We start from the raw sequence: 26,128 nt of genomic DNA on the forward strand, positions 1-26,128 counted from the left end.
TAGGCCAGGCCTAAGTAATGTAACTTGCTCTGAATAGGCATGTGAAAAGGATCTGGAGGTGAAAGTGGATCACAAATTGAATACAAGTCTGCAATGTGGTACAGGTGCGAAAAAGACTAATATCATCCTGGTGTATATTAACAGGAGTGTCATAAGATGCACAAGGTAATTGTCCCGCTCTTCTCAGTGCTGATGAGGCATCAGCTGGAGTACTGTGTCCAGCTCTGGCTGCAACACTTTAGAAAAGATGTGGACAAATTGGAAAGAGTCCAGGTAAAACAACAAAAAATGATAAGAGGTTTAGAAAACCTGACCTATGAGGAGAGGTTAAAAAAACTGGGCCTATTTACTTCTGAGAAAAGAAGACTGAGAGGCAACCTGATAACAGTCTTTAATCATTTAAGGGCTGTTCTAGAGAGGATGGTGGTCAATTGTTCTCCTTTTCCACTGAAGGTAGGACAAGAAGTAATGGGCTTTATCTGAAGGACAGGAGATGTAGGTTAAATATTAGGAAAAGCTTACTAACTATAAGGATAGTTAAGCTCTGAAATAGGGCTTCCAAGGGAGGTTGTGAATCCCCATCATTGGAGGTTTTTAAGGACAGGTTGGACAAACACCTATCAGAGATGGTCTATGTTTACTTGGTTCTGCCTCAACACAGGGGGCTGGACTTGATGACCTCTTGGGGTCCCTTCCAGTCCTACATTTCTATGATTCTATGTGGTGGGGGAGCAAAATGGGTTTAACTTACATGTGGAAGTGGGGTGAACTACAGAGGAGACCTGTTTTAACTAATACCCTGCTGTTACTTTGCCTGCTCCATGCCCATCTCCACATCATTGTGTGTTACATTTTCGTGCACACCTACTGAATACCTAATCCAAATTATGCACTCTAATTTGGATGAACTGAGTACAAATTTCCAGAGTGAGCCTGTTGAGTTTCCACATTTAAAATAGGGTTCAGTTGTGCCCTAAAGGCACTGGTGTGTATCAAGATCAGCTTGGCACTACACTTCCCCAGGGAGAGCTTTGGGAGAATTCTATGCTGCATTTCATTGGTACAAATTGCTCCTTTGCAGTCAATTTCAGAGGTGCAGCATATTCCCTGGCATGCCTGTGCAGTTGTGCAGGACTGGAGTGGGTGCACAAAATCATGATGCCATCCACTCCCTTTTCCAGTTGAGTGTCTTACACCTTAGAAATGGTGCTGGTCAAAAAACTGGGAGGGCACAGAAATAATAAACTGTCAAGTTTTTTGAAAAACACTTTTTTCCCTTTTTGGAATTTTTCTGGAATGTTTTTGCTTAAAATTTGTGTCCCTGCCCTTTACCCCTATATTTGCCATTTGAAAGGTGTGGGGAGGAAGGGGAAATGGGAAATTACAAACGAAAATTAACAAGAAAATTCAAAAAACTAATTGTTTTCCAAAATTTTCATTTAGTAAAAAGGCTATTTCACGGTGACAAAGAAAATTTGCTGGAAAAATGTAGAACAGCTCTACCTACAAAGTATTAGGAGGGTGTGCAAGAACTGTGATTGTACCCATTTGCTCTGCAGGGACACACAACAGGGAAAGTCCTTGAGCCTGCTACTCAGGGTACAGTCTGGCCCTTAGTTATTTAAAATGACCGATATCAGTAAACATCTAATGAACATATTGATAGGTATGTCTGTTTCAAACCCGAATATATATTCTAATCTTCCACTCGCTCAACACGTAGAATTATAAAATCAAACTCCTTTAATAAAACCATCATTAAATAGTGCATGGGCTCTATAAAATATAAATTATACAGCCTGGGATTGTTCTACAATACTATGCTACCACTTTTTCTGAACGGAATATTTCATACCCTGACTCACAGTTAAGGCTGCAAGTCTGTCATGGAAGTCATGGATTTTGTGACTTTCCGGGACCTCCATGACTTCTGCAGGTGTGACTGACCCCAAGGCAGCCTGAGCGGCGGTCCTGGGCCACCCCCTGCAAGCAGCGGCTGCTTTTGTCCCAGGCCGTCCACTGCCAGCAGCAGCAGCGATGGTCCCGGGATGGTCCTGTGCCATCCCCACCCCGAGTACCAGCAAGTGCTCTGGAATCCCCACCCCGAGTATCAGCGGGCACCCCGGAGGCCTACCCCAGTACCAGCAGGTGCCATGGACCCCCTTCCCCAGCACCAGGAAATGCCCCAGAGCCCTCTTCCAGAGCAGCAGCTGCACCTCTGGAGCCGCTCAGAACACCAAAGATTTAGTCAGGGGTATATAGTACAAGTCATGGACAGGTCAGAGGGCCGTGAATTTTTGTTTATTGCCCATGGCCTATCCATGACTTTTACTAAAAATGCCCATGACTAAATCTTCGTCTTATTCATAGTATGTTGTTCATTAAAATGAAAAACCCTCTCTGAAAAATTGCATATCACCTGCTGACATGTGAATTGGATAACTACAGGGAAGTACATGTGTTAAATTACTCTGATAGGAGGAAGAAAAATTAGAAGATCAGTGTTACTTTATATTTCAGTATTTTTAAATAAATCATGTTAAATTTGAAATATAAAGGCAGCATTCAGGATAATATTTTAAAGTTTGAACTCTCACGCATTGGTTCTAAAATTTAGGCAAATAATAACAATCACTAGGTGTACTGTTATATTCTTTAATCTAATCTGTTTATACATTCTATCTTGGGAACATGAAGCATGATTCTGAAAGCTACTTCCGTACTTGAGAACTGGGGGGGGGGGTGTCTATAATATAACATACACACAGACTCAGCCAGATTTTCAAAAGCTGACTCTACAATGGTGCCTGATAACATTTGTGGATGTTAAAGATTCTTTGTGGATTGCTTGGTAACCTGGGTCCATTCAAACAAAATGCATTTTAATAAAACTGAATTCAAAGTTCTGCATCCTGGAATGAGGAAATACCTCATTCAGGAAATACTACTGAATGGGGGACTGCAACCTGAAAACAGTGACTCTGAAAAGAATTTAGGGTCATAATGAACAAGCATTCAATGTGAGCAATTAGTGTGATGCTGTGGCAAAAAGGGCTCATGCTATCCTTGGATATATAAATGGGTGTAGTGAGTAGGAGGAGAACAATGATTTTACCTCTATATACAGCATTGGTGACACCGATACTGGAACATTGTGTTCTGGGACCCACATTTTAGAAAGGATGTTGAAAAAATTGGAAAGGGTGCAGAAAAGAGCTGCAAACGTGATTTGAGGACTGGTGGAAATGTCTTACTGTTAGAGATTTTAAAAGTTCAATCTGTTTAATCAAATCATCGCTTAATCTTCTTTTTGATAAACTAATGTACAAGTACCTTCATGGGGAGAAAATATTGGATGCTAAAAGGCTCTTCAATCTAGTAGAGAAAAACATGACAAGAACCAATGGCTGGAAGCTAAAGCCAGACAAATTCAGATTGGAAATTAGACACACATTTTTAATAGTGAGAGTGATTAGCCATTGGAACAAACTGCCAAGCAAAGTGATTTTGAATTCTCCATCTCTTGATGTCTTCACATCATGACTACATGCCTTTCTGGAAGATATGCTTTGGTCAAACACAAGTTACTGGGTTCAATACAGGACTTGGTTAAATGTAATAGACTGTGATATACAGGAGGTCAAAGTAGATAATATAATGGTCCATTTTGACCTTAAACTCTTTTGGATCTATCTTGCATGGGAATGGAGAAGGTTGTGAGACTGCAGCACAGAACCTTTGGTATAGCTGCTGAGCTCAGTGCTTTGTTATACACTAATGAGGAGAGGTCGGTAACCTGAGGAGAACTGGCTCAGTGAGAACACTATGTCTAGTGTAAGCCATGAGGCACTAAGCAGCTGGCTTTGTGAGATAAAGTTTAATGGAAAGTGTTTCTGTCAGTGGCTGTCCCTCATGGCTGCTCAGACTCTCACCTTGTAAGCATAGCTCTTATGCACGCTTGAGAGAGCTATTGCTTTTATTGGGAGTAGGAGTAACCAAAAATCCTAAAAACCAAAGACCTGCTGGGCACATCATTTCCACCCACTAGACGTTTAAGCTGCTATTCCCTGGCCGCAGCCAGTGAGTTGCCACTGCCTCACATCTTGTGCATTCATTTACACATGTGTAAAGTGGGTGTGAAGCTCTACTGTTTTGATGTGGCAGCATTTTATACTCATTTTGTACACATACAAATAATTGCATAATGGGCAAGACAGTGGAGATTTAAGTCCCCTAAGACTCTGAATCTTAATCGTCGTCGTAACTTACTTCTCCCCACTATTCCCCAGTGTTCAGCTCACTGCTGGTGGGAGGAGAGATTGACTCACGCTGCTGAGCACTTTGCACATTTCTCTGGTTTACATGGAAGACTCCAGGTCAGATTGTTGGTGCCACTGTGGTCATGCAAGGCAGCTGACAAGCCAGATCAACTATCTACATGTACGTTCCCTTTCAGGGTGCTCTAATTTATGCTAAAGGACTGGTTTGCTCCCTCTCCCCATCCTGTGCCAAGCACAGCTTATCCAAACAAGAGGATCTGGCCATCTCTATGTTGATGCCGAGAAAACCCTCAATCCCGAACACTAACATTTTTCGCTCCTTTAGCAGCCCATAGCGTCCAACACTGTTGTATTTTAGCTCTTTATACAAATTAAGTATATGAGGAAACCATACAGACACAGTTGGGTTCCAAATAAGCCTGTTTGCTAACTATGTTGTAAATATACAATGCCAAGCTACATATATACGCTGCAGCTCTCTTATGTTCTGATGGCCTCTGCAATGGAAGACCGGGAGCCCCACTAAAGTGGGAGGCCCCCCAAACTATTTAAAGGGCTATTACCCAATTCCTGTACACTACAAATAGTAACAGCAGAATTTTCTTTGGAAAACGACAAAAAAAAAACAAAAAAACAACCTCATGGAACTTTGTAGCCAGGTAGGTATTTGTCCATGAGATGCAAGAGAGGGATGGAGGGGAGGGAACATGTGACATTGAGAATGCTGTGCTTTCTAAAGAAACTGATCCTTCTCTATCAGAAAGCACAAGTGTTGTTTAATAAAGGCCAAGAAATGGGAAATATTTAAAAGAATGGATGGTAGGTAGGATGGATGATAGACAAGCAGAAGTACCAAAAATAATAATACTAAACTCCTATCTTGGGGAGGCAGAAAAGCAACTTATAACACTGAGAGAACAAATAAATGAACCTGAAATCTTGACTAGTGAAGTTACGCAGGAAGTAATATTTTTCTTCAGGAAAAGTAAGATGTTTTTATGAATCACTCCAAGCTCAGTGTTAATCCATTGGGGCACCTGGAGGGTACCAAAAATTATTAAAGTTGAAGATTTTATTGAAAAGATGATGAATTTTTTACAATTTACAGAATTTCTGTATTCTTTTACTTTAATGGCATGAGCTAGTCAGTCCCTGCCATCACAATACCCAGCCCAGGAGGGGTCCACTCTGCATGTTAATTTTTTAGTACAGTAATGATCTAGACTGAGATACCAATTCATATTTAGCATGTACTAATTCTAATTTAATTTACAGCTCAGCTAGAATATAATTATTTTCTGATTATACTTAAGGTGTTTATACTAGAGGGAAAGATGATTTTTGAAGTTAAGGGGAAGTTGAGAAATCCATAAGTTTAAATAGTCAATGCTTATCTTCAGCAAACTTGCATATGAAGGGGAAGATAAAAGTTTCCACTAATGCAGAATAACCAATGAGTTTTGCTGAGTGTTACTTAGCACAGAATAAGAATAAATCAGGAGTACATCTACAGCTCAAGATTAATAAAGGTGAGCAGGTTTTTTTTATTACACATTTTATGAGACCTAATTAATGAGTGCACAGAAGACTTTTGCTAATTTACATCATTAACTGAGAGATCCTTTGCAAGTAGATGAATATTGCAAATTAGCTAGTAAGTAAGCAAACAAAATTAGTAAAAAGTAAGGCTATGCATCACAACATGTATTTTGTTCATTAATTTTGACAACTGCTATTTAGGTTTTGATTTTCCGTTATCATGTTTCATAATGTACTTGTAAACATATTGCAGTCTGTTATGTGGGAAATAATGAAGGCTTAGTAGTGTGGGACCTCACTGTAGTACTCTGCTTTTAAATCTTTGCTGAGAAGCAAGGAAGAGAGATGCCCAGTTTTTTGCATGACTCAGAAAAATGCAGGTTCCTGCAATTCTGCTGTACATGGGGCAATCAAATGAAGCAATCAACTCTGTTTCTTTTAGTATTTCTTTTTAAAACATTTTGTGTTGAGAGTTGGTCACATTGACGTATCCTTTGTTGTCCTAGTGGTGTTACAGGGGATGTAATTTATGAATAACTGCTTCATTCAAAGCAGCCAGGGGGTGGATGATTATGACAGGAAAAATATTCAACTGAAATATACAATTTTAAGTCATTTCAACTGGGAATACAAGCTTTATGTTGTGCCACAGACACACATGCAGCTATCATCCTTGTCTTGCCAAATAGAAAGGGGGTCAAACACCTCCACGTCGACACTCCCCTTTCCTCTAGACCCCACAGAGTGGTCTTGTTGGGCCCATGGATCTGTTGCAGAGAGGTAGGGGGCAGGTCAGTGCTTATGAGTTGCACATCATTCCTCGCTGCCAGTCCAACAGAGATCAGGATAGACATAAGGTACAGCCTCAGAATTTACTATTTTTCTGCAGTCTTCTTTCCGTGTGTGGTGAGGAGCCTCTTTGTGGGTATCACAAGGTAGCTTCTGACTGGGTAAAGCTGATAGTGCAGCTCCAGAGGAACCAGACTACCAAGGAACAAGGGGCCTGCAGATCCACAGTTGGCATAGTCATGTAGCCACTGTACAGATGCCTGCTCTCCTGAGGCATCCACATCCACTTGGTTGCAGTGCACAGCCTCTACTGTACAAGGACAAACCCCATGGAATGCCCAGACAGGGCTGAAGAGAAGAAAAGTCAAGCTGTAGAGCCAGCACTTTCTCTTTTGGGGTTCACTGGGTTCTACCACCTGCCATACATGGAAACAGGTACCACTGGGCCAGAAAGATGAAATTCACGCCCGTGTAGGACATGAGTGGACCTTAAGGCCTTCTGAGGTCCCTCTACATTGAGATGAGTTCCATCCTAAATGAATAACAGCTTTACAGATAACACCAATCTCCTTGAAACAATCTCTTTACTTTCTGAACAACAGAAAATTTAATTTAAACAGTGAAACAAAATACTTATTGTCTGGGGAATAGAAGCAGCAAACTGTTGACATGGCTATTGTATAGATAAGTAGTTAATAGAATTGCTGTATACACAAGATCCAACTTTCTTATGGCTCTATAACATATAATCCCAAACTTGCTTAATACATGATTTAGACTATTACAATAACTTTTATTGCTTACAGGCTTGTAATAATTCTCTAGATATAAGAGAGTTAATTAGATAAGTAGATCTTGCTCAGTTAGGCCTAACCTCACTTTAGTATTAGAAAAATTTCTGTCACACACACATTAAATATGCAGTCTGATTCTTGGATGAGGTAAAATCTGCAGCCTACGTGTGCTTCCAGTTGATTTGTATAAAAAATGCAGGGATTGGAGGAGTACCCCTTGTAGAGAGAGGGTAGGTATTTTTAATTGTTAACAAAAGCTTCTAGAATCTCTGAATTTCTCTATTCTGAGTATAACATTAAAATGGGAACCAAGGACTTTGAGTCATGTAAACCTATTGCTTTATTAAGCATATTAAGAAAATATTTTAGGAAAATTAATTGCAGCGGGTATTAAAATGTTGTTAATTTCATTGATCAAGACCAGTCTGGCAATATGTCAGGTCAACAGAATGCTGGCAATTTATGATACTTACTATCTTTAACTTCTAAAACAAGAGGGGTTTGAGGGGAAGAGGGTGGCAGGGAAAGAATAGATCCTATTTGACTTTTGTAATAGAAGTAAAAAACCACTATTGAGTCAGTTGTATTTGGCAGTTTCTGTTCAAGTATTTAAAACAGTTGGAATGAGATTAAATTATTATGTAATGTCCCAGAAAGGATATTTGTCCTAATCAGGAAATATTTGAAAGAGGTTCCCAAGAGGACCAGGCATGGATGTCCCAAAATAGCCAGAGCTTCTAGAAGCAGTAATGAGAAAAGATGATAGAAATGTGAGCATTAAGGGTCAAAACCTGAAAAAGGTGAAGCTCCTAACACAAGAGTCCATTTCCTACATGAGTTTTTTAAGGAAAAAAATGTAACACATATAAAAATGTCTATACAATGTTAAGGGAGTCTCATTCAGTTGTCAAATAGTTAGGGATCAATCCAGAGCCCTGGAGCATCCACAGCACAGAGCCATCAACAGTTTGATAGGTTCCTAGGTATTAAGGTCAGATGGGACTTGTTGATCATCTAGGCTGACCTCTTTTATATCACAGGCCATAAAATTTTACCAAGTATTGAGCCCAATAACTTGTGTTTACTAACTAAAGCGTACCTTTTAGAAAGGCATCCAGTCTTGATTTGAAGACATCAAGAAATCAAAAGATGAAGAATACACCACTTCCCTTGATAGTTTTGTTCCAATGGTCAGTCACTTACACTGTTAAAAGTGTGTGTCTAATTTCTAATTTGAATGTGTCTGGTTTCAGCTTCCAGACATCAGTTTTGGTTATGCCTTTCTCTGTTAAATTAAAAACCCCTTTAGTACCCGATAGGTGCACACTGTAATCAAGTCACCTCTCAGTCTTCTTTTGATAAGCTAAATATTGAGTTCTTTATGTTTTTGAGTCTCTCACTGTAAGGCATTTTCTCCAGCTCTCGAATTGTTTTTGTGGTTCTTTCCTGCACTTTGCAGTGTTAAGGGTCTGCAGCTGTGGAGGTTTCCTCTACTCATCAGGAGGAAGCACTCCCACTCTGAGATGGCTGAATTAAGTTTGTGCTTATCAAACTCCTCCCACTCTCTGTCCAGGATTGAGTCGCAGACTGCACCAACCTGATAGCCACATATATATCAACTGGACACAAGGCAATCACCAGGAAAATACTAAATGTGCCCTTAGGCCTTGTCTACACTACACGGTTTTGTCAACAAGCATCAGGTTTCATCAACAAAACAGTGGAGGTGTATACACTACAATGCTTCTTCTGCCAACAAAACTCTCCTAGCTTTGCCGACAAAATAAAACCACCTCAACGAGAGGTGTAGAGCTTTTTGTGGCAAAGTTATATTGACAAAGTGTCAGGGTAGACCCCACACTTGGTTATGTCTCTGTAAATTCTCCCACAATGCCCATCCTGACTGCTCTGTTCCGCAGTTCAAACTCCACTGTCCTGCACCCAGGTACACATGCATCTGCCCCTCACCCTTTAAAGGCATGGGGATTTTTGAAATATCACTTCCTGCTTGCTCGGTGTGGACAGCTTACATTGCATCTTTCCAGCTGACTATGGTGGCTACATGCAGCAAATGCTGAGTTGTTGAATCTGCTGGCATTATGGGTAGAGGAGGCTGTACAGTCCCAGCTCCGCTCCATCCATAGGAACTTAGATACCTATGAAGATTTCTCGTGGCTGGTTGGATAAGAGCTACAAATGGGATGCACAGGAGTGCCATGCGAAGATAAAGGAGCTGAGGTAGGCATACCAGAAGGCAAGGGAGGCAAACTGGTCCCTCTGGTGCTGCGCCGAAGACCTGCTGCTTGTATAAGGAGCTGGACGCCATCTTTAGCGGCAACTCCTGTGGATACTTCGGTGGGGCTGAAGGTGGCAGACAGTAGACCTAACCCCAAGGACGAAATCGTGGACAAGGAGGTTGAGTTGGAGGATGATGTGGAGCACATGGCAGGGTTGTTCAGTAATGCGGAGAGTCAGGACTTCGCACTTCCGGAAGGGTCTAGCCAGTCCCAGCAGTCCATCTCTGGTGTACATGATGCAGGAGAGGAGTGCCCTGGTAAGTGATCTTTTTGAGATGCTGCTGCTTAGTTATATGAGATAGTGCCATCCTTTACTCTGTATAGTCTAGAAGTGGGTGAAGGGATAGAAATGTACAAGACTAGCTGTGTTTCCCTGTGCAGCTAAGCAGTGCAGTGGAACAGCATGTTAATGCACACCAAGATTTCATGGGAATCCTCCAGAGATATCCCTAGGAAACTTTCCTGGAGGTAGTTGCCAAACCTCTGCTGAAGGTTCCTTGGCAGAGCTACTTTGTTCCTTCCTCCATTTTAGGAAACATTCCCGTGCCACTTGTGCAGGGACCAAAGCAGCACACAGGTGAGCAGCATAGGGACCGGGTCTGAAACTGCACTCTTGCAGGAGATACACCTTTGCATCCTTGCTTACCCTCAGGAGTGAGATATTTGCTTCAATGACCCCCGCCTGTGGAAAATGGTAGCAGAATTTACGATATTGTCCCAAGTCGCCTTCAGTGGTCCCATTAAAAAACCACCTAGACCCTTTTCCCTATCTGGAACATCCAAACCCCACCCAGGCTGAACTCACCATGTTCAAGGTATTCACGGAGATGGGTGCTTGCCAAGAAACAGACACAAAGTGATTGGTATGTTAAAAGTGATGTATTTTACTACAATGATTCAATGCTGTGCATGAACTAACAATCATGCTTCTGTGTATTGTTTTTTATGCTTCTGTAGGTGTGGCCTTTAGGAGAATGCCCTACACACCAGCAGAGCACCTCTGCCGGATAAGGAAGCGACCAAGGTGGAGTAAAGAGGACATGTTCCAAGAGGTGCTCCAATCCTTAGAGGCTGAAAAAAGAGAATGCAGGGAGTGGAGAGAGACCCTGAAGGAAAAATTTAGAAAGGCAGGACAGAAAGGAGAGTGAGGAGTGCATTGTAAAGGACCAGGAGCGAATGACAAAAGTGATGGAGAAGCAAACAGATGTTTAAGTCCCTGGTCACTCTCCGGTAGAACACATGCATACTTGCCTCCCCCTCAAACCCACAGCTGATACAGAACTTCTCTCCATGACGTCCCCAGACTCCTCCCACACATTCCTTCCCAGAACATCTCAGTACCCCATTCACTCCATCCCTTTGGACAGCTTCCAAAATGATAGCTGGACTTATACACAGCTGTGAGTGCCTATACTGCCCTGCACTGTTCACTCCCTTCCCACCAAGCCTTTTGCATGTGTTGTCAATTTGGTATTTAATAAAAACAAACTCTCTGAAAGGTAACCACTCTTTATGTGTCTCCTGTACGTTGTGGTTGCTGCTGATAGTAATACATAATGGCAGTTTGATCATTTGCTGACTACAAATCTCGGTCAGGAATCATCACAATTTTCATGCAAGGCAGAAAATTAACAAAGCGTGGCAGAGTGCTGTATAGAAAGACACATTAATGGTGCTCATTATCAAAATGTTTCCTCAAAGCCTCCCTGATTTGAATAACAACAAAAGTCAGGTTTGAATAACACCCCATTGTGCCCCTCTAATAGCCCTGGTAACTGGCTGCTCAAATTCAGCAGCCAGACAATCTGCCTCCACACTCCACCCCAGGGGAAACTTTTCACCCTTAGCCTCACAAATATTATGGAGCATGCAACAGGCTGCTAAGACCGTGGGGATGATTTCTAACCTACCATAAAGGAAACACCAGCTTGCTTTTAATCTGCTAAAGGCTTCTGCCCCTCTCCTACCCACTGCACCTTTCAGCGCCCTCCCAGCTCCTGCCCATGTGCCCTGCTTCTGCCCTCCCACTTGTTCCTGTTTTCCCCTATCTTCTGCCAGGGGAGCATTGAATGCAGGGGAGACTGTCTCCCTATTCTCAGTTCCAGTTCCATAGCATTCCCAGGAAGATGTGAGAATCACTTTCAGGGAAGATCCTTCTCCATCCTAGGGATGTTGCACTGTGCAGCCAAATTCTTCAGAGAATTTAGCTACCAAACTCTAAGTCTCCACTGAGCATGTGTCAACTGAGATTTCTCAGAGGCTTATGACGTGTCTAAATTTGGGTAAATTTTTTACAGGGACAGCAAAAGGCACATCCTTGATCCCAGGGCAATTTCCCCTGCAAATTTAAGGCGCTGCTCCAACCCACGGAGCTGCTAGGTTTCTCGCAGCTGTAAGAATGTTATTTTCCCCATCTTAAAAAACAATGTGCTTCTCCCTAATTCCATTCTGGGATGAAACTGAACTATTTTAGCTGAAACTTTCCAAAATAGTTCAGCTTTAGGCAGACGCCTGGGATAGAAAATGGTTTAATTTTGGCAAAATTATAAGCAACTGAAAACGAGATCTTATAATGGAAAGCGTTGGGCAGCTTTAACTATAGACAACATTACCTGCACTGTTTCTACTACTGATGCAGATGTGTTGCTATCTCACAGTAAGAGTCTGATTTTTGTAGGAGCTGGTCACCTTCAGCACTCCTTCACTGTAACTAGAGCAGCTGGCATTCATTACCTCTGGAAATCAGACTCCAAGCGAGTAAGGGATTGATCTGGTGAGAAGATGAATGGGAGTTGAAGACACCATTCTGAAAAAGTTCTCAGCAGCTCACAGAATCCGCTCCTTACGTAAACCCTAACTGCTCTGTGGATGTTCAAAACTCTTACAAGGCACTCAGATTCACATTGCTCCTTTTTTCATTGCTGTTTTATAGAACTGAATAAGGATATTCTGCAAAAAGAATCAGTTGAAGAAGTCCAACATGAAATACATGGTTAAAATGCTGGTAATATGTACACTAGTTTGCTCTTTTCCCATTTATCTACTTCAAAATTACGGTTGGTTAGCAAAATTATTTTCATTTTAAAATATTTTTGCATTCTATGGAAGATAATTTGTTCTTTCTGTGTTTCTTTATTGTGCATTTCTGGAATGCGTCAAGACTGATTATAGCATGAGATATATCATAGCTTTTTCAAGCCGGAAAGGTGATCAGTCAATTTTGGTAGCTGACGAATTATATTCATAGTACCAGACTACAATACTTTACCTCCAAATTCATGCGGCAATGTCCAGACTCATATATAGTAGCTTTTAGAAGTCATGCAAATATTTCACCAAGCTTTTAGATAGATGTGTATTTTTCTATCTTCCCACTAATATAATTTGCATTACAAACAGGACTTTAAATAAAGTATTCAAAAATTAATAAGAGGAAATAGGTCATAAGTCATTCAATTAGTGTAGTCACCAGTAAGGAATTCCACTAGGCTACTTTCTATTTGCTTATTTCAAAGAAATATGACACATAATCATATGTTAGTCACATTTAGTGTGCTGTTGATGATAACAACTGAGTACTGAAGGGAGTTGCAGGGGAGGGATCTCTGGGATCAGATCCCCTATTTATTCGCTATGCCATCATCAAAAACCCTTCAGGCCTAATTCTCCAGTGCCCTGCACCTTATGTAGGATTTGACATTAGTTTAAAGAGGGTGTAAATACTACTAAATCAGAATGGTAGCATTGTACACCCACTTTGCATTTCCTTTACCCTGCTGTAAATGATTACACAAGGTGCAGGGCAGCAGAGAATCAGGCCTTTCATGCCCAGCTGGCACTTCCCATTGGCTGCAACTCCCTCCAGACTTACGAGCACCTGAGCTACTCAGAGAGCATCTCTTTAGAACAATGCAAGGCCTTGCACCCGAGATCCTGAGTGCACTTGCTTCACAGAAGTCCCATCCCACGCAGTTCAGAACCCAACCTCCTATCCCACATTGGCCAGTTTAGCTAGGTGTTTTCTAAATTAATCTTGAAAGCCTTGGAATAGAAGTAGTGATCCTGTGTTTTACTTTCCAAATCTCTTTATTATTCCAAAATGGGGTATTCAAATTGTGTTTGTTTAAAAATCAATTCCCTGTGAGGTTTGGAGGAATTTGCTACAGGATTCCTGTCAATTTGCATCATGTACCCAGTCTCTTTCGCCTTATAAATATCCTCCAATAATCCAAACAATAAGATATTTTAGCAGCAAAAATAAGTGAAGGAAGGCACTGTTGTTATAACAAAAACACTTTTGTAACACCAAACCTGTTTTAGTGAAAATTTCATTTGTCATGGTAGCCGACTTATATTCAATACAAAATTTGTGCAACTTTTTTGCACCCATTCCCTATCCATTTTTTAACAGGGTTGAAAAAAACCCATGTAGCATTTGCATGCTATGACCACTTAATCAGACATTTTGGGTCAGAAGCGATGGAAATGGTGCATTTCCAGTTTGCAGAACACACCCAATGCATTTGCAGTCCTCTGCATACAGCTGTCAGATGGACTGTAGAGGTGGCGGAAGTGAGGGTATTGGAGATATGGGAGGAACTGAGCAGGCTATTTACTGCTGCCCTACATTTCAAAGCCCATTTACTCATGCTTTGCTTCCTGGTCCAGGATGTGACCCTGTATTTGGGATATCTTGAAAAAATCCTGTGGATCTATTTTTGTGTGCAGTTCCCAAGATCTATATAAGCAAATACTGGCAACATTTTGAAAATCCACAACAATCTATGTGTATATTGAACATTGGTGGGCTAAAATCCTCTCTAAATTTCCGCAGTGTAAGTACAGAGTTAATCTATTGAAACACTGTCTGTACACCGAAATAGCTCAGAGCAGAATTTGGCCCATTATATGTAAAGATTTGACTACTTTACTTCTAGTACAGAGTTACCATACAGTATTCAACTTGAATTTATATTACAAATAAAACCCACAGGACTTTTAGTAAAAAAAAAAAAACAACAACCCCTTGAAAATGCACAAAGTTCAAGTGAGGTGAAAGTTTTTACTTTTAGCAAAAATAATTAGTTTCAACAGGGTTTTTTAAAATCTATGTATTTTCCCTTCTAATTTATCTTAAGGTTGACCTCCTTCCATACAGTTGCCACTGAACTGTGGTTTCTTTTGATAAGTGGTAGCTTAGTAAACTGGAGTAATAGAAATGGGGTGAAATTTAATAGTGCAAAGTGCAAGGTCATGCACTTAGGGGCTAACAACAAGAATTTTTGGTATTAGCTATGGATTTATAAGTTGGAAATGACAGAGGAGGAGAAAGACCTGGGAATATTGGTTGATCATAGGATGATTATGAGCCGCCAGTGTAGAGGGGCATAGTGTGGGGGGAATCCAGATATAGGTTGAGAGGGTTCTGTATGGGGCAATATGGGTGTGGGCGGCTCAGTGGGGGATCCAGCTAGGGTGGGGTCTGGGTGCACAGAGGCTTGTTGGGGGGGTTCTTGGTGCCATGGTAATGAGACAATGTGTGTGTGGGGGGGTGTCCAGGTGAAAGTGGTTTGGGCTCAGTGGGAGGGTCTGAGTGTGGGGGGGATAGAGCTCAGCAGGGTGGTCTGGGTGTGGGAGGCTCAGTGGTGGGGGGTCCAGATGCTGGGGGAATGGGGCTCAGTGGGGTTGGGATCCAGGTGCAACTGGTTGGGGCTCAGTTGGGGGGGGAATCTGGGTGTGGGTGGCTTGTTGGGGTGGTCTGTGTGCAGGGGGAGTGGTGCTTGTCGGTGGGGCCTCAGTGCAGGGGGGGTGAGGCTCAGTGGGAGGGTCTGGGTATGAGGGAGTCTGGATGCATGGGGGGAGCAGCTCCCCGTAAAGTGATCCCTCCTCCTGCAGCTGAGGAGTGATGGGTGCAGTAAGTGTGGGGTGGGGGAGTTTGCAGAGCTTCCTATAGCCAGGGTAGAAATCTGGGCGGGGGTGTCTGACCCGGCCCCGGATGCTGTGCAGGGAAAGAGGAAGCCCCATCCTTCCCAGCCTAGCCAGGACTAGCTGCTGAGCCCGGCACAGGATAGGAGCCACCAGCTGTGTTTTCCCCAGTCCCACCCCTACCGCACAGTGATTTACCTCTCTGTGGGCTGCCCTGGGCACCCAAAACATACTGCTGGGGAGGGTCGCATGACCACTTTTATGGTTTCCCTTTGCTTCCCCATCAAAAAGTCATTTTTCTGCGGGGGAACAAATCTGCAGGGGACATAAATTCTGTGCATATGCAGTGGTGCAGAATTCCCCCAGGAGTAACACTTAAACCACTACAGCAGCACAGCTGCAACACTGAAGCTGCACCACTGTAGCACTTCAGTCTAGACACTGTTTATGCTGACAGGAAGGTTCTTCCATCATGGAGGTAATCCACCTCCTCAAGAGGCTGTAGCTAGGTCAACAGAAGAATTCTTCCCTCAGTCTAGCACTATCTACACTTGGAGTTAGATTGGCATAGATACATCTTTCAGGGGCATGGATTTTTCACACCACTGAAACCACAGCTATGCCAATATAAATTCCCAGTGTAGACTAGCCCTAGGATACATGTGTTCACATTGGATATTAAAGGCTTGGAGGGCATCCTCTGTGTGCCTCGGCACTTTCCACATGGAGAGGGGGGATTAACCAACTCCACAACACTGTCCCTATATGTGCCCCCACCCCAACACTTCTGCAAAAAGACAGGAGAAAGTTAATACACCCTGTGACTATACTAACTCGTTTGGTTCCTTCTGCATAGGGGAACCCGCCTCTCTTTGGAAGGGATTACAAAGGAAGCAGTGTATGGGGGGAGCCTTGACAGGTTTGTGCAGAGAGTGGGGGCGAGAGCACTGCCATGACATATGCAGACCTACTCCAGTGGGTATTTCCATGGGAGGTGGTGATCCAAGTCAATCAAATCCCTCCCGAAAGCCCATTTCACCTGCGACACCTAAAAGTAAAGATAACGCAATGGTTGTATCTGGGGTTGCCTGTAAATTTGTGTGTTTCTGTGTGTGTATCTATTTAAAATATATAAAATGTCACTAAACCTTTGTTATTGGGCCATGGCCATTGCCATTCCACCACTTGTCCGCTGTCCTTGTCTGTTGTCCTCTTTTCACTTTCTCTCCATCTGTCTCTTACTTTATTTTGTCCTTTTTGGGCGTGAACTTTTGAGGATGGAGACCATGCCTTCTTTAGTGTTCAGAAAGCACCCATCACACTGTGGGCACTACCAGAAACAAATAATGAATGAAGAGGATGATAATAATAATCACCAGTACTATGACTGACATGCTAATAAATGTTGAGTCTGTAGATTTTCTGTTTCTCCAAAGACAGTCAGTTATCTTTAATCTTTAAATAAAAGATGTAAATTGAAAAGAACTTTGACTGAGATTTTCAAAGCTGCAAAATGGATTTGGATGCCAGCTTCCTATTAAAATTAATGGGAGTTGAGCATCCAAATCCCTTTGGTGGCTTGGACAATCTGAGACACTGTTTTCAAGTTTATTTTACAATGGCTCTATTATTCTCAGATCTGGGGCCATTTTACTAGTATTCCTTGCATCAGAAGACAAGCAGGACTAGGTCTGTACTATTACTTTCCTAATAATGACTTGTGTTACCTTCTAAATTATATACACCCCTTCAGTTAATTCAGTGAGTAGAGAGAGATATCTCTGAAAAACTTGGAATGGTATCAAAGAAATAAATATATTGTGAGTTCAGCCTTTAGCTTTATGTGAAAAACACTGGATTAAACACAGTACGTATTGTAGGTCAACTATATTCACTCATCACTACTACAACAAAAGAGATGGACTTTGTTGCATGCTGACTTCAATAAGAATTGTAAATCACTTCATAGACTCTCTGTTTATTCAGTTCACAGCATGATCACTATTGTTTCACCTTTCCTTTGAATACAGTAACACTCTCTACTTGGTCCCGTTATATGAAAGTCACACTCCAAGTCTAGTTATCCGTTTTAAATGAGCTGACAAATACAGCCTGTGCCCACTGATCCCAAAATAAAACATATTTCCTAACTTAATGATGTCGATAATTAAGTGTGATATTAAACTATTGAAGAACAGTGGCTACATGCAATTTTTAGCTTGAAGTAAGAAAAAATCTATACTGTATTTTTTTATGGCTGGCTATGACAGATGATTGTGCCTGCTTTGTGAGTTAGAGTTCTCTGTAAGTTAGCAGCGAATATGAAGCCTGTTGTAATGTAACTTTGCAGGTAGAGCTGTGGGCAGGCATCCTGTGCAGAAAGAGCCCCCCGGGGTAGAGATTGCATTACCATTCTAAACAAAATTGCTTGATCAAAAATATTTACCCAAACATGGATAGAGATAGGCAGAAGTCTTCCAACTGCATTTTTAAAGGAATATTCTACACTGGAGGAAAGGTCTTTTCAAATAAAATATATAGAGGGGAGTTGAAAGACGGAGTATTTGTGAAGATCTGATGTTACTTTAGAAATTTAATTTTAAAACTTAGAGTTCTATTTTTATTAAGGCTGAAGTGATGCTCTAAACACTTCTGAAAACATTGATGTCTCTCTGCCAAAAGCAAAAGAATATATATATTCTGTATAAATAGCTCCATAGATTCAGATTATAAAAGATGGATTTGGGATGTTAATCAACTAACTGGCACACTGCCACACTGGAGCTGGGATTTGGGAACAGGCAGCTTCAGGGGGTCTAAGGGCCTAATTCTACTCCTATTAAAGTAAATGTCAAAATTTCCATTGATTTTATTGGTACAGGTTCATGCTCTAGGAAACAAAGATTCCTTCAAGTGTGTTAGCTATCAAGTTTAAAGGTTTATAACTATAAACCGAAGTTTTATAGTCTGCTAATGCAACTTTTTGTAGCCCATGACTAGATGAAATTAAGTTTAAATGTTTTGCTTTGTTTTATGTGTTTTTTCTCTAGTTTTTAACTAGACAGCATTTTATTAAGTGTTGCTATAATTTGGATATGACTGTCAACATGTGTGTAGACTGGCTGACTGGGCAGTCTAGGGGTGTACTTCTCTGCTTTGGGGAAAGGAGAGAAAATGGGTAGGGTTGACTGACTTTGAGGTATTCAAGATCATTTAAAGGGATCTCGGAAGGTGCTGATGTTTTTGCCCATATAGATATTGCAGATGGTATGAATGGTAAATGCCATTAATAGATTGACAGTTACACTGTCATTCTAAATAACAGAATCAGGCTAGTCCACTGTAAATTGGGAGTGACAAAAACATCTCAGTGACAGAGTACAGAAAACATGCCATCAGTTTATGCCCCGTCTCCAAGACTATGGGGATGTGTACAGGCACACAATTCCATATGCAAAGATGTACATCAGATCTTTGTAACTGAGCACACAAATTATGTGTATGCACTCTTACACACATGAAATTCTGAAAAATTGGTCCTTATTGCTTTTAGGCTGTTTTCTTAAAATAGAAAAAGGATACGATTGCCTAGTAGGCACAAAAGTAAGACAGAATAATATTTCTATAAGGTGTTAAGGGTATTTTGATATGGGGGTGATAAAAGAAAAGCTGTTCGATTAGCTATCATTTAAAAATATAAATTATAGTATGTTATCCCAGAGTTCTGCCAATTTTAACAAGTAATGGCTTCATAAAAGTGTACAGTATAAAGTGGGATTTTGATCCTTTTTGTTAATCGGCTTTCCCTTTTGTGATTAACTCTGCACAGACTGCCTCTGTATATATGTAGGCCCACTCCTTCCAAATGCAGGACCATTAATTTTGATGAAGACAGACTATTGTGAATTCCTCTTCACAATAATGTCCCACCTTGATGTCTTCAGGGTACTCTCAGGATTATGAGCAAATGGCCACTAGCACATTAGTTGCATTAACTTTCAAGTAGTAGTTAGAGGCAGAAGATCTCACCAGTGCAACCCTATTGGGATAAAGTGCTAGAGATGAAAGCTAAATCAGCTACTTCATATGGGAAAGGATTAATTCCTGAGGTGTGGTCATGTTGTGGAATAAATCACTGGATATGGAAGGAACACCTGGAAAAGCTTGGTACTAGGTGAATAAACTCAGTTTAGCTGCCCATCAGAAATATCCCTGAAATGTGTAAAACATCACTGACACTTGCATTAACCTGGCGGAAAAAACTGGAGACCCATGACATTCAATAAAGATATGTGCAAACTACTTCCCAGAGGAAGGAAAAATCAAATGTACACCTACAAAATGGGGACTATCTGGCTAGGCGGTAGTACTCTAGGAAAGAATCGGGGATTTATAGTGGATCACAAATTGAATATGAGTCAACAATGTGATGCAGTTGTGGAAAAGATTCATATCATTCTGGGGTGTATTAACAGAAGTACCATATGTAAGACACAGAAGGTAATTGTCCCTCTACTCAGCACTGGTGAGGCCCCAGCTAGAGTAATATGTTAAGTTCTGGGTACAACACTTTAGGAAAGCTGTGGACAAATTGGAGAGAGTCCAGAGGACAGCAACAAAAATGATAAAAGGTTTAGAAAACCTGACCTGTGAGGAAAAGCTAAAAAAACTGGCATGTTTAGTCTTGAGAAATGAAAACTGAGGGGGGACCTGTTAAGTCTTCAAATATGTAAAGGACTGTTATAAAAAGGACAGTGATCAATTGTTCTCCATGTCCACTGAAGGTAGGACAAGACGTAGTGATATGCCAACTGGCTAATACCTATTACATGTTTCAGAGTAACAGCCGTGTTAGTCTGTATTCGCAAAAAGAAAAGGAGTACTTGTGGCACCTTAGAGACTAACTAATTTATTTGAGCATGAGCTTTCGTGAGCTACAGGATGCATCCGATGAAGTGAGCTGTAGCTCACGAAAGCTCATGCTCAAATAAATTGGTTAGTCTCTAAGGTGCCACAAGTACTCCTTTTCTTTTTACCTATTACATGCTTTTACTCATTCATTTCTTTAACTGATGTTCATTAAAAGTTTTCACTATCCCATCAGGCTAAGTAGAGATTTACACACCATATTTATTCTTCTGACAGGTTGAGCATATTTTTATATTACGTTAGGTTTTCAATTAACCTCGCTTCTGTGTATTTTATAGCACTACAAGCAATGTTGAACATGATTCATTTTTCCCCACATAAAACTTCAAAATGTAGCATTTCCTTAATGTATGCAAACTTGCAATATTTTATCATATCGGGATTTGAAATGCTTTCAATATCCGATTTCCATTATTTGTAGGGAGTTACACCAAGAACTTCCTGCAGAGTTTTACATTACTGTTGGTTATGTTAGTAGTGGCCTATGCTGAATTGTATTGCTGCCCTATAGTTAAGTTTAGGTAGCGATTTTGTGATATTTTGATGCCCTTGACATAACTTAGAGTGTACGGATAGATGCGCCTTTTTTAGCATAGATGTATATATAATATTTTGCAAACTTCTATGGTATTTTCAAAGCATTCAATTTAGTGAAGGGAAATGAAACACAAATGCATGAAAGAGAAAAAAAGTAGTTATAGAGCTCACTCCAAATGATCCAGTATGTTTTGAAGTGCTGGATTTTCACTCCTATTATGTAGCACAACTGAACTGGAGAATAGCCTACACCAAATTAATGGTTGTATGTGTGAAACAATGGATTAAACTATGCAGGATGGTTGACTGGGATAAGATATATTAAAATTAAGAATCATTATGACTCTTCCAGCTCTTAGTAAAAATTTGGAAAAAGGTACCTTTTCTCATCTATTAAAGCATCCACTGCTGTTTCTAATCTGGCTGTGCCACTTCCAGATTTCTGAAAACGCCCTTTAACATGTGACTAATAATATTCTCTCTCTCTTTTTAAAACCTCATTCATCCTCTCCCACCTTGCACATGGTACTAGAGACCATGACACAAAATTGTCACAGGGTAACTGCCCCTTTAAGGGCTGATGTGTCCAGGCCCACCTGTGACACAATCCACTTGCCACCCCAGATGGAGAAAATAAGCTAAGTGACATGACATGACAGGTCATGCATGTAAAATCATCCACCTGTGATGAAGATAAAAAAAATGAAGCCTCTAGAGAGACAAAGGGACAGAGAAGAAAGGCTCTGTGAAGCAGGGCTGGAACCCTACTAGTAAATTGGGGAAACCAGTTTGAGCCATTGCACCACCCCACGAAAGAGGGCTGTGGAATCGCTTAACCAGGGGGAAGGATTTGGTCTGTGAACAAGTTATTTGGGAGAAGCAAGAGGAAACTGAAGATGGTTTGCCTGCTGGCCATGCTGTGCCTGGAAGAGGTATGCTTTGAGTCAGCACCCTGCCACAACAACTTAACCAGCTAAAGTCACAGGTACTTTGCTGTCCTGGATTTGCCTCAGTTTATCCAGCTGCTCCTTTTTTGTGATTTGGAATGTAAATTTCTCTGCTAATGGGTTCCTCCACTAAGGGCCCCTCTGGATTCCATGCTTGGGCCCCTTTACTCTTTTAGTTACCTTATTCCCCTTCACCACTTTCTTTCTGAATTCACATTTGGATGTCAGTTGTGGAAAGATGATACTTAAATCTCTGTTCCCTTCATCATTTTGGTCCCTTTTTTACTCTCTCCGCTTCAGTGTCATCAATCTCTGGTTCTGCTAAAACTGTTAAACTCCATTACTTTCTCTTTAATAAGAATAGCTTCAACCAAAACTTCATTCTCTCCATTTCTCATACTCACCCCTACTTTCAGGAACACAAGTGTTCGAATTCTCCCAAACTCTCTTTTTATTTCATATCTCCCAGGCCTCTGAGTTTGCCTTCTGTCAGCTCCATAACATCATCCAGATTAGGCACTATATCAATCACTCTTCTGTCAAAGCTTTTAGCGTTTCTTCATCTCTTTCTCCCTCTTGACAAGTGTAGTCCTCCTTCTTGTGGTCTCTCTAAGGTCTCCCTGTGTTTATAAATTATCCAGACTATGATGGTTCATCTTATCATCAAATATTTGGAATGGTGTCTTCTCCATTCCCTTTTCCAGTAGAGAACATGTCTCAGATCTTCAAGATCCTTCATTGGCTTGCAAATTCCCTTACATTCTGTGCCCATATCTATTGAAGCTGTTTTCCCTGTCGCTTGGTCATTGCACACTTTTTCATACTTGTCCTACCACATCTACACATGCACTGTCTTTGATACATTGTAACCTCCTGTAAATATCTTATTGATGCAAAGTTTATGTCTGGCAGCAAAGTGTTCTATAATACTTTTCATGAGCAATGTTATGCAAAAATTACTAATTGCATTTGAAGTGAAAAGTCTTCTAGGCCTGTTGTACTTATTCAGTGATAGTATTAAAACACCAACTTTTCTTAATTTCCAGAATCAGCTCGAAAATGTGTTTGGAAGTGTCAGAAGCAACAATGAAATTTGGAGTAAAGCAACTGAAAAATTAAATAAATTTAACACAATAAGTTACATTGATCTACTCTCCATTACCTGTCTCAAAGATCTATGACCAACAAAGGTACAGCATCTGCACAGTGGATCTCCAAGATCTGGGAAGTGGGATGAGTTTATCTTTGATGGCTGAAGATGGAACCTTTGGCCACATAGCCCTAAATCAGCCCTCCCATTTACCAGCTGTGAACACTGGTGTAATTTTGGAGATAGGATGTCTCCACTGAGCCAAATATTCCATTCAGGTTAATTAGGGAAGACCCAACATCTGACCCCTCACTTTTATCAACAACATTCTTTAAAAGTAGGGACCCTCTCTCCCACATCACAACTGCTGTGCAGGAGTTACTGCAGCCCCACAGCAAAGCTGAACACGGGGGAGAATGGGACTGAGATCCACTGAGCACTTCAGGCAGGGCGGGGGGGAGTTGGAGGAAAAGATTGCCTACATTAACTCCTTGCCCCAACCCTTGGATGACTACACTTTGTTCCTACATTGTCGGGTCTCTCCACTTCTCTTGGCACATCAGCCCAATTTGACTACGGATAGGCTGGCCTGGCAAGGAGACATTTTAATAAGTAATGCTGTGTTACTGTGCCCCTTGCATCCACCTTGACGACTCTGTGGATTTGGCTTACAGAGAGAGGGGAATGAAAATGAACTTACATTTAAGGTTTCGTCTGGCTTGGCTTTTAAGATTTCATGCAGTCTGGCTTTTGAGTACATTGGTTCTTGAGTTCATTTTTATGTATCAAGTCATGCTTTACATTCTGCAATATAGATACCAATCTTCTCTCAGCTCCAATGCCAGGTACTTTATTCTAAACTGAAACTTGTACATCTGTGGCCCCTTAAACCAATATAACTCATGTGTTTCTGCAGCAAACTGCAGCTTCTGTTCAAAACTGTATTAAATGCACTAAAAATCCCCTTGTGCTTCCAAAAGTGCAGCGGATTGCTAACACACCAAGGCCTGCATATCCCTAAATTTGAGCATGGTCATGAAAAAAGTTGAAAATTTCAACCCAGTGAATCAGTTGTTCATGTACTTCCACCTAGGTATGGCTATGACCACACTTCATGACCCTAGGATATTTCAAGAAAAAACAACTCATGGGAGCCTCCTAAAATGAGAAGTAAACAGCGTGTTCTCTTCCTACTTATGATTTTGCACATCTTTTAGCCAGCTCTGAGATCTAAATATACAATCCTGCACTGAGAGACATGTTGTGGATTTGTAATAGTTGCTAGAGGACTGTAATTCCATGGCTAGATTAAATTAATCAATTCACCTTGTTCTTTTCCTATATAAAGATATGTGTTCATTTAGGGTCATACTGTGGTTTGCATTAATATGGGTGTGGGGAGGGGATGTACAAAGAGTTCCATTCCCTCCTCCCTTGGGCCCCATGCATAAAGGCCATACACAACTGCATGCCTTGAATTCAAGAACTTCTACCTCAGTATGTCCCTGGGATGTGCATCACCTTAAAGGGGTGATGAGGAGCTGGGAGACGGTGCAGACATCACCAAATACCTGAACAATTGGCCTGGAACATTGAGGGTGGGGAGGTATGTTGTTCCACTGGAAAGGATGGCCAGCACAGTCATCCCGCACAGCAAATTGCTCAGGGAAGAAATGTTCCTTCCTGATTCATAATTCTTCCCGGTGGTACTCTGGATGCAGCACAACTCTGCTGTCCTTAGTCCAGGTCTGTGTGCAGTTTGCACAATTTCATCCTTTATACGTCATCCAAGTAGAATTCAATTCACATTACTAAAAGGAGTTCAAAACGTTCTTCATTTTAGTGAACTCTTCCATAGCACTTTGTGCAAGAGAACATGGCTGGATGGAAATTGCTTCTGGCAATGTGAGAGGAGAATGCAGCATTTATGTGTGCATGTGAGAATGAGTGAGTTGTGGCAGCCTCTCAGCATATCACACTTTTGGTTTGTATACCTAAGATATGCCATGATCTATATAACTGGGTATAAACATAGGTATATAACAGTTTGTGTGTTATGCCTTTGACACCAAGTACTGATTTAACAATCAGTATATTTGGCAGAAACATATATATATATATTGAAACCACAACCACAGCCAGATGTGTACACAGATGCTGCAAAAACAAAGAGCAGTATACAATGGAAGAGATGATTTGCCTTAATAGAATGTGTAGAGATACTGCTCTCTATCTACCTTGGGAAATGTGAGGGCTGAATCAGCTCTGCTGGGATCTGAAGCTGTGGTCCTAGTGTCACTGAGGTATTCCAAAACTGATGCTTAAATTACTAAACCATCACTTCCAGCACTCTTTTGTTGGAATGCTCTTCCAACGATATTAAAAGTCCAGAAACCTTTGCTATGTTAAAGTTGATCTAATTTACAAAGAGTTCTCGGATATTAGACCGTGGAAAGACTTTAATGGTAATTTTAAAAAATGTGTTAACTATACTGTAAACTATCAGAATAAACCTTTGATCAAAGACTATTGTGTGGAAATTTAAAGATTTACGTGTGTAGATTAATGTGAAGGCCATTGGGAAATGGTTTGGTACATAAGGAACTATCTAACGCATTAATGGTGGGATTTTCAAAAGCATGTAAGGGAATTAGGCACCCAGTTCTCTTAGGTGCCCTTGAAAATCTCACCCTAAAGGACTTATTACAAAGTAAAAAGTGATAATATTTTCATAGGGAGCCTGAACAATAGAGAAAGAAAGAACTGTGGAGATTTGCTATACAAGTCTAAAGATCAACTATAGCACTTCGTAGCTTTTTAATTTCAAATATATCATGTATATTTCAGAGTCCTTTCCTGATTGCCTGTTATTGTATATTGCAACTTGAATTTGATGCCCACTATGAAAATTAATAATTATCATGATGTGAGAATAGACAAGGGTCAGATGATCCAACTATCTCTCTTTTGTCAAGTCCATTTCTTCTTTGCTTTTGATTTA

At 41.0% G+C, this 26,128-nt stretch overlaps 1 protein-coding gene across 15 annotated transcripts in view; it reads left to right on the forward strand.

Moving 5' to 3' along the window:
- Positions 1-26,128, forward strand: part of SEMA6D (semaphorin 6D) — a 289,642-nt gene that overhangs the window by 97,080 nt on the left and 166,434 nt on the right. The window lies entirely within an intron of this gene.

Source organism: Caretta caretta, chromosome 10 (genome assembly GCF_965140235.1).
Source record: "Caretta caretta isolate rCarCar2 chromosome 10, rCarCar1.hap1, whole genome shotgun sequence".
In the NCBI taxonomy this organism is placed as follows: Eukaryota; Metazoa; Chordata; order Testudines; family Cheloniidae; genus Caretta; species Caretta caretta.